We start from the raw sequence: 10214 nt of genomic DNA on the forward strand, positions 1-10214 counted from the left end.
ACTGTCCTGTATCTTTCCTAACCTTGGGTCATTTCCTTTTTTGACCAAAACTCAATGGGTTCATCCATTGCTTCTTCCTCCAACCCCAACATAAAACTTGTTGGTTCAGCTCTAGGCCTGTGCAGCTGATTCCAACTGTACGACATCGTGGACGAGGCAAAACTAGGAAGACAATAAAAAGGTTGATGTTACCAGAGGTTAGTGGGGAGGAAAGGATGAATAGGTGGAGCACAGACGATTTTTTACAGCTGCCTCTCCCCTGATCTCTCTCTCTCTCTCAAAATAAATAAATAAACATTTTTTTTTAAATCACTCATTCCTTGGAACTGGTGGGATAACAGCTGCAGGCCAACTGCCCACCTCCTTGACAGCATCTCCGTAGAGCTCCCTATCTCCCCTAGAGGGCGCCAGAGCCCTCTGTTTCCTTACCTTTGTCCTTTCAGATCTCACTGCAACGTCTGAGGTACGGCCAGCTCAATCCCCACCGGCCCAAAGATCTTCAGGGGACCGTTGGGAGTCATGTAGCCCAGTGGTTCAGAGGCTGGGCCTTACATCGAGTTGAGCTCAAATCCAGACATATCATTCACCAGCTGTGTGATCAGGGGGAAGTCGCTCAACCACTCTGAACCTGAGGCCCTTGGGACAGCCTGTGTGAAGAGCCTACCACCAAGCCTGGAATGTCAGAACAGTTCTGTGAGTGCAGTGACAGTGGCTGAAGGCTGTGCTCCCCCTTCCCCGCCCAAGGTGACCTCCCATAGCTACACTCTGAATTGTCATTCATTCTGTTGCCCCAGAGCCTGTGGTCCGTCCCTCTGGCTCTCCTGTCCTGCTCATGCACCCATTTCTGCTCCCTCAGAGTTTGAAGGCATATGTGCTTCTCCACCCCCAACTGCTAACACTTCAGGGCAGAGAAAATCCCTTCCATCCATGCCAATACCAGTCAGCCCTGCCCTTCCCTCATAAAGTTGAATTGACCACCAGACATTAGCAGCCAATTGAGAAAACCCAACCAAAGGAGGAATGAGAAGAGCAAGTCGCTATCGAGTGCTGACCTGGCAGCATCGAAGCCGCTTACACCTGTAAGGACCCTCCGAGCCAGGTGCTGTTGTCACCTCCACTTTAAGGAAACTGAGTCACAGACAGGTAAATTAACTTGGCTGAAGTTTACACAGCTAGTAAGGGGCAGAGTAGTGGACTCTGAACCCAGGTAGCCTGTTTCCTGTATTGCACCCCGAGCTACTCAGCTGAGAGTATGCTGCCTCTTTTTTATTTTTTATTTTTTTTAATGTTTATTTATTTTTGAGACACAGACAGAGCATGAATGGGGGAGGGGCAAAGAGAGAGGGAGACACAGAATCGGAAACAGGCTCCAGGCTCTGAGCCGTCAGCCCAGAGCCCGACGTGGGGCTCGAACTCACGGACCGCGAGATCGCGACCTGAGCTGAAGTTGGACGCCCAACCGACTGAGCCACCCAGGCGTCCCTTTTTTATTTTAATTCCAGTATCGTTCGTACACAGCGTAACATTAGTTTCAGGTGTACAATACAGTATTCCAACAATTCTATACATTACTCAGTGCTCAAGATAAGTGTGCTCGACATCCCCTTCACCCGTTTCCCGCATCCCCCACCCACCTCTCCTCTGGTGACCACCGGTTTGTTCTCTATGGTTAAGAGTCCGATTCTTGGTTTGTCTCTTTTTTTCTTTGCTTGTTTGTTTTGTTTCTTCAATTCCACATCTGAGGGAAGTCATATGGTATTTATCCGTCTTTCTCTGACTGACTCATCTCAGCCTTATACTCTCGACTTGCATTCATGTTGCTGCAAATGACAAGATTTCATTCTTTTTTTATGGCTGAATAACATTCCATTGTACCTATGCACCACATCTTTATCAATTTGTCTACGATGGACACTTGGGCTGCTTCCTATGCTACCTCTTTAATAAACTAAACAAAAGGTGAACAAACTGATCCCAGAGGATACATAATTGAAAAAACAGAAGAGGGGGGAGCCTGGGTGGCTCGCTCAGTTAAGTGCTGACAGCTTGGAGCCTGGAGCCTGCTTTGGATTCTGTGTCTCCCCCCCCTCTCTCTCTGCTCCACCCCTGCTTGTGTTCTCTCTCTCTCTTTCTCAAAAATAAATAAATAAATAAACATTAAAAAAAAAGAACAAAAGAGAACTTATAAAAAGACTCTAATTCCATTATATTCCTTTTTAAATTTTTTAAAATGTTTATTCATTTTTGAGAGACAGAGTGTGAGTGGGGGAGGGGCAGAGAGAGGGGGAGACACAGAATCCAAAGCAGGCTCCAGGCTCCAAGCTGTCAGCACCGAGCCTGACGTAGGGCTTGGACCCACGGACAGCTAGATCATGACCTGAGCTGAAGTCGGATGCTTAACAAACTGAGCCACCCAGGAGCCCCATAATTCCATTTTATTCTTAAGACAAAAAGAGGCAGCTATGAAAAAAAAAAAAAAAAAAGCATGAAATAATCTTGGAAATTTAAAATAAAATCATTGAAATAAAAAAAATTCAACAGAAAGGAATGTGAACATCTGTGGTTTGGGTGTCCAAAACGAATTCACCCTACCTCTGGTTAAAAAACAAACAAACAAAAAAAAACCTTTCATTTTCCTCTTATATTCTTAAGCCTGTGGATTAGGTGGAATTGTCCACCCCCTCCCTATTTTATACACAAGAGGAACATGTTGATGATGACAGTCCACTCTGAGGAGCCAGGGGATGAGGACAACACTGAGGGTAGAGGAAAGATACACAGTGACCCTCCGTCCTTGATGACATCATCGCAGTCTCTGGATCAAACCTTACCTGAAGCTAAAGGAGTGAGTGCTTCCCTTTCCCAATATCCACTTGTCAAATCCTATCGAAAGACTCCAATCACACTTGTCTCAGATGTGTTTCCAGCCCTCAGAAGAGTCACCATCTTGTGATGGTGTACAAGCCCACCCCTAAGGCACAGCAATTGGGGGGGAAAAATCACACACTGGACTGGAGAAGCAGCAGTTCACCAAAAGAAAGGGGAGGGGAAAGGAGTGATGGATAAACACACCAACAGCCACGACATCTGACTACACAGACAAAGGGCCCAGGCATGGGAAAGGGTGTATGACAAATAGACTCTGTGGTAACATAATGGTAAGGACATCTGTTTCTTCTCTCTGGAAGTAAAAAGAAAAGCAATTAGAAAACCAGAAACAACAAAATCTATTCCAGGGACTGAATATGAAGCAAACACATGTGAGGCATGATTTTGAGCAATCAGTGGAGTGTAAGAAAAGAGAACCCGTTTGACCTTGATGTTGGAGACAGCAAGTCTTCGAGCAGCATAGGGTGGAAGGAATGGCATTACATTTCCTTCTCAATGGAGCTATCTCATTATTTGGTTCTGTAGTAAATAATGTTTATACAATCACAAAATTGGCTGATTTTCAGTTTTCAGAATCACCCTGAAGATAAAGAATGGGAGATTTAACTATAATTACAAAACAGAATGTAAGTGTTATAAACTTTGACCATGGAAATGTGAAGATAAAACCAACAGAAATTAGAAGGAGGTGGGGAAGGAAGGCTAGTTAGCCTTACATAGTGATGGGGCTCAAGAAGTTGTCTGAAGTTGAGTAAAGAGGAACTAAGTTTTGAATATAAATTGTTCAGAACTATAAATAACAGCAACCTGAGACTGTGATAATAGTGTAGCCAACGGAACCAGAACCGAGAAAGTGGGCAAGGGTGGAGATGGGAGATAGTGCGGTTTAAATTCTTGCTTTTTAAAAAAAGTTTATTTATTTATTTATTTATTTTATTTTTATTTTTATTTTTTTTTTTTGAGAGAGAGATAGAGAATGAGCAGAGGAGGGGCAGAGAGAGAAGGAGACAGAAAATCCCAAGCAGGCTCCGCACCATCAATGCAGAGCCTGATGCGGGGCTCGAACTCACAAACCATGAGATCGTGACATGAGCTGAAACCAAGAGTTGGATGCTTAACCAACTGAGCCTCTTAAATTCTTGCTTTGGTGATGAGGTATCATTAGATATTCTTGAGTTACTAAATTTAGAACTATAATGTTAAAACTCTGGAGTATCTAAAAATAAGAAAAGTTCTGAGGAGTGGAATTGGTGTAGGAAATTTTGTTTCCATTTTGTCCCATCCTTTACCAGTTGAATATCTTTACCTCCATATACTACACCATATCAGACCCCCTCCCACCCACCTTGCTCTATGTCCTATGTTCCTATGAAGGGTCGGCACTCAGTACCACTCCTACCTCCCTCTGGTTTGTCTACCTTACTACAGAGGCTGAATAACTACATTTGCATTTCCCAGACTCCTTTCCAGCTACCTTAATGCCACCACGCCACCATCCAGCCGTAATTAGTTTCTCACGTCACCAGACTGGTCAAATAATAGTGTCTCTCAAAAATCTGGAACCGGGGCTAAGCGACACCACTTGGCTTCTGTTTGTAGCTGAAATGGAGGGCAGATAAATTCAGGAATGCTCACATGCATGGAGAAGAAAAAATAAATAAAAGGCAATCTGTTAAGGGAATGAAAAGACAAGCCACAGACTGGGAGAAAATATTTGCAAAACATAGATCTGATAAGGGACATGTATCCAAAATATACAAAGAACTCTTACACCTCAACAATAAGAAGTCAAACATTAAAAAATGCACAACAAGGGGGCGCCTGGCTGTCTCAGTGGGTGAAACTTGCAACTCTTGATCTCGGGGTCATGAGTCCAAGCCCTACGTTGAGTGTAGAGATTACTTAAAGTCATTTTAAAAAATCTTTAAAAAATGCACAAAGGATCTGAAGAGATATCTCACCAAAGATACACAAATGGCAAGTGACCATGTGAAAAGATGCTCAACATCATACGTCACTGGGAAATTGCAAACTAAAATGACAAGGAGATACCACCGCATACCTGTCAGAATGGCCAAAATCCAGAACACCAACAACAGCCAAATGCTGACAAGGGTGGAGAGCAACAAGAACTTCCATTCTTTCTGGTGGGAATGCAAAATGGCACAGCTACTTTGGAAGACAGTTCAGCGGTTTCTTACAAAGTTAAACACAGTCTTACCATATGACCCAGCGGTCACACTCCTAGATATTTTGCTCAATTGACTTGAAAACATGTCTACACAAGACTCGGTATGCAAATGTTTCTAGCAGCTTTACTTATAATCGCCAAAAACTGGAAGCAACCAAGATGTCCTTCAATGAGCAAATGGGTAAATAAACTGTGTTATGTGCATACAATGGAATATTATTTAGTGGCAAAGAGAAATGAGCTACCAAGCCATGAAAAGCCATGGAGGAAACTTAAATGCTTCTTACCAAGTGAAAGAAGCCAGTCTGAAAAGACTATATTCTGTATGATTCCAACTATTTGACATTCAAGAAAAGGCAAAAATGTTTTTGCCTGTGGTTGCCAAGTTCTCCACAGATACATAAGTGGAACACAGGGGATTTTTACAGCACAGAAACTATTCTGCATGATACTGTAATGACGAATACATGATATTATGTTTTTCAAAACCTATACGTGTAAAACACAAAGGCGGAACCTTAATGTGACCTACGGCCTTTAGTTAATAATGTATCAATGTCGGTTCATGAATTGTAACGAATTCACTACAACTAATCTAAGAGGTTAACGTAGGGGAGACTGTGCCAGGAAAGGCTATATGGGGACTCGGTACTATCTGCTCAATATTTTTGTAAACTTAAAACTGGTTTTAAAAATAAAATCTATCGGGTGGGGGATGGGCAAGAAGGAGTAAAGGGGAGTGGGAGGTGCAGGCTTCCAGTTTCGGAATGAGTGAGTCACGGGGACGAAAGGTACAGCATAGGGAATACAGTCAGTGGTAGGGTAACAGCGTTGTAGGGTGACCCACAGCAGCTACGCTTGCGGTGAGCACAGCATAGCTCTAGACTTGCCAAATCACCGTGTTGTACACCTGAAACTCATGTAACATTGGGTGTCAACCGTACTTCAATTAAAATGTAGCCAAAATCTACTAATTATTATTTATTTAAAAAAATTTTTTTAATGTTTATTTTTGAGAGAAAGAGAGACAGAGCACAAGTGGGGGAGGGGGAGAGAGAGGGAGGGAGACAGGCTCCAGGCTCTGAGCTGTCAGCAGGGCTCAAACCCAAGACCCATGAGATCATGACCTGAGCTCAAGTCGGACGGTTAACCGACTGAGCCACCCAGGTGCCCCTATTAATTATTTTTAAAAAGGCAATCTACAACAAGAGAAGAATCCAGCAGATATGCAGAGAGCAACAGAGAGGAGAGTCCTTGTAGCCACAGGGAGAGGAAAGTGGCCAGGTGACGGTGTATTTCCAGCTCCTGTTCCAGACTCTTGTGAGGCCCAGACACACCCTTTTCTGCCCCTGGATTCTACAACATACTAACCCTGTGTCCTTGGCATAAGCTTCTTCTTTACCTACACTGCTGTAATCGGTGGGTTTTTGTTTTTTGTTTTTCACAGACAGAGAGCGCAAGCAGGGCAGAGGGGTAGAGGGAGGGAGAGAGAATCTGAAACAGGCTCTTCGCTCAGCATGGAGCCCCACTCAGGTCATGATCCCATGGTTGTGGGAAAATGAGTCAAAATCAAGAGTTGGACGCTCAACTGAGTGAGCCACCCAGGAGCCCCTGATGATACTTGTGTAATCCTTCTAAACCCATTATCCGAATGGACCAGTCTCTGGGTGATGTTATGACAGAAGAGATCCAGTCTAGCAACCAAAAAGTAATTTCAACAAACTTCAAGTTCTGCGCGTTTTCTTGAATATCATGAAAGGGATACTTAGGTTATCGCAACACATTATGAAACCCCTTTCCTTTCTTCTTCCACCCACTTTGCCACACACCATAGCTGCTCCTACAGTTCTCTCTCGAAAATCTCAAAACAATTTCCCCAAGCCCTGTCCATACACCTCTTACCTTTCCCCTAGCCTCCCTCCATCCTGATTCTGCATCATAAAACCCAAAAAGTGTTCTGGGGAGGCAGAACCCTCCTTATACGATGTTGAAACTGAGTGGCAAAGCCAGAATCGTCTTTTGTGGGCAAAAGGGTGGCGTGGGCTGCCTCCTAGGAAGCCCTTTCCCTTTCTCTTTCACACTGCGCACTCTGCCTGGGTGATCTCATCCACTCTCGTGGCTTCCATTACCACGTCCATGAGGATGACTGCCAAATTTCTACCCGCAACCCCACACTGTGCTCTGAGCTCCAGATCTATATACCAACTGCCTAGTCAACATTTCTCTTTGGGGGCAAATCAGATAGGATTACATTCTGCTATGAGCAACAGAGGCTGAAAACAGAGCATCCTAAGCAAGAGTTTCTTTCTTTTGCATTAAAAGTCCAGACGTCCACAGCCTTGGGCTGGCATGGGCATACTGCTCAAGTGCCAGTCTCTCTGCAGGTCCCTTTTCTGCTACCACTGGGGAGTGTTTCTCAACTTTATGTCCCAAAAATGGTGGTGAGAGTTCCAGTTATCCCTTCAGTGCTCCAGGAGAGAAAGGCAGAATGAGGAACAAAGAACAACAGGCACCCACCAGTGTTTAAGGGCTGGAAGACACGGCATATCACTTCTGCTTCTGTCTTATTAGCCAGAACTTAATCACATGGCCACGCCTAGCAGGAAGGAAGGCTGGGAAATCTCTTTATGCTGGGTGGCCATGTGCATGGCTAAAAAGAGAAGATTCTGTTGTTTGGGTTTTTTTAAGTTTATTTATTTTTGAGAGAGAGAGAACGAGCAGGGGAGGGGCAGACAGAGAGAGAGAGAAAGAAAGAGAGAGGGAAGGGTGGGGCAGAGAGAGAGAGAGAGAGAGAGAGAATCCAAAGCAGGCTCTGCACCAGCAGCGCAGGGCCCAACACGGGGCTTGAACCCTTGAACTGGGAGATCATGACCTGAGCAGAAACCAAGAGTAGACGCTCAACCGACTGAGTCACCCAGGCGCCCAGAAGATTCTATTGTTAAGAACAAGAGAATAGATATGGGAGGAAGGGACAACTGCACAGTCTCCTCCCACTTAACATGACTGAAATGGAAGTGTTATCTTTCCCCAACATTTCCTGTTCCCTTAGACTCTCAGCCCTTTTCTGTACGCTCACAGAACACTAGCAAAGGGGCAATTCTGTGGGATAGAAGCTGGCAAGAGGAGGAAGCACTCAAGCTAAGGAAAGGGGTGAGCAGAGAGAATGTACAATGAAGCTTAATTCTCAGTGGTCTGGTAGAAACCAAAGATCCCAAACAAGATGCCCAAGTGAAACAAACTGAGTCTGTCAATTCCATCCTGCCTCCTGCTCTCTCTGCATGCCCCCCTTGGTTTTATCTGCACTATTTCCTCCTCCTGGAACGTCCTTCCCACTTCTCCACATGGATAACTCTCTCAGTCGTCCTTCAGGGCTCAGGTCAGGGGTCACCTCCTCCAAGAAGTCTTCCCGATGTACTCACTGAGGACCCTAATAACATCACACTGCACATGGGGCGGCGAGTGGGACAGTGTTGCTGCAGAGTTCCGGGAATGGGGCCGATTCTGGTCCTTTGGGTGTCATCTGGGGCAGGGTGCTGGAGAAGCTCAGCAGGAAGGTAGGACCCCAGGGCTTGCTTTTTATGGAAAAAGAGGCACCAGCTGCCCCTACAACAGGGGAGGCAGGGCACTTCCAAAGCTGGCCATGGCCTGGGCCTCCCACACTCCCATCTCCAATGAGGAAAATGATATGGCTGTGGGTCACAGAGAGGAAGTCCAGCTGGGTGGGGTCAGGCGGAGTAATTCCTGGAAGGAAGCTCTCACCTCAGGAATCTGGTAGAGGAACACTCTAGAGGCTTCTGTCCCAAGAGTCATCCACCTCCTGTCCCTAGGAAGGGGCAGGCAGGGCTGGAAAACCATTGGGGAGCCTCTCTGGCTGCCTAGGTACCATATTCCCTTGCCAGCCTCCTTGCACAGGCAAGGGCACGGGCCCTGAATCCACCACTGGATCTGAATGGAGCAGTACCCTGTTCTCCCTACACCTCAGCTTTCTCTTCTGTAGAATAAGGATGAAGGACCCTTCCATGAAAGGGTTTGGTGACAGGGTAAGGTACCAGCCAGGCACCAGCAAACCATGAGGTTCAGTCACCAGGGTCTACTGGTGAATAAAAGCCTCTGCCCACCCTTCCCAAGGCACCTGCCCTCCCGCTGGTGTGGTGTGCACGTGTGTGCCCCAAGCTGGGGCACAGCAAGCAGCTGGGCCTGGGCAGGAGGGAGGGGAGACTGAGACCCCCCCAGCCCTAAAAGTGCCTGCTGGTCTGCCATGACAGGTCGGGTGCTGGGCACTGGAAAAGGAGAGCCCTGCTTCTGCCTTCTCAACCCACAGTTTTCCTGAGAGCCCCGCCTAGTGATGACCAGGGCTGGGGGTTCCCCAAACTGACACAGGACCCACAACAGGGTTCAAGGGGCCAGGTCTCCCCGAGGGCTCAAGGGAAAGAAGAATGTTGTTGAGCAGGTCAGGGGTGGGGCCTGGCCCAGGTGGACCAAAGGTCTGGAGCTTGTGTTCGAGGGGCAGGAGAAGAGGTTGGAAGTTAGGTCTGGGAAGGGGAGCTTGATAGGTCAACCAAGGGCAGTCCACACCTTGGATCACTTGGTGATGGGGAGCCACAGAGAATATAAACTGGTCAAGCGATGGGGCCCGACTTTCACTTTGGAAAGTCACCTCCAGTTGCACAATAGAGATGTGTTGGAGGGAGGGGGCTGGAAGTGGTGGCATCCTCTGGAGAATGGATGAGCCAAGGCCAGAGGGGGAAGGCCTGGTGTGGAGAGAAGCTGCTCCTGGGAGGATACTCTCAGAGGCTGATCCTTCCTCCAGCTGCCCCCCCTCCCCAGAGAAGCAGAAAGCCGGTGAGGTCAGTGGGCGGGCCCACGATGGCACTGGGAGGGAGAGGAGGGTGTTGCAAGGGCACAGAAAAGATACTAAATGCAAGGGCTCTGCAGGATCCTTGTGCATGCCCTCCCGGGCCCAAAGCTGCTGGCAGCTGAATCCAATATTTTCGAATTTGAGGATTCACTGGGCTTCCTTGCTGTCCTTCCCTTCTGTCAGACTGGAAGCTGCCCAAGGGTGGGGCCTGTAACTCCCAAGTCAGACCGAGGGGGCCTGAAATGGGGGGGGGGGGGGAGACAGAAGGAGGAGGCC

This window comes from Prionailurus viverrinus, chromosome A3 (assembly GCF_022837055.1).
Source record: "Prionailurus viverrinus isolate Anna chromosome A3, UM_Priviv_1.0, whole genome shotgun sequence".
NCBI classification, from domain to species: domain Eukaryota; kingdom Metazoa; phylum Chordata; class Mammalia; order Carnivora; family Felidae; genus Prionailurus; species Prionailurus viverrinus.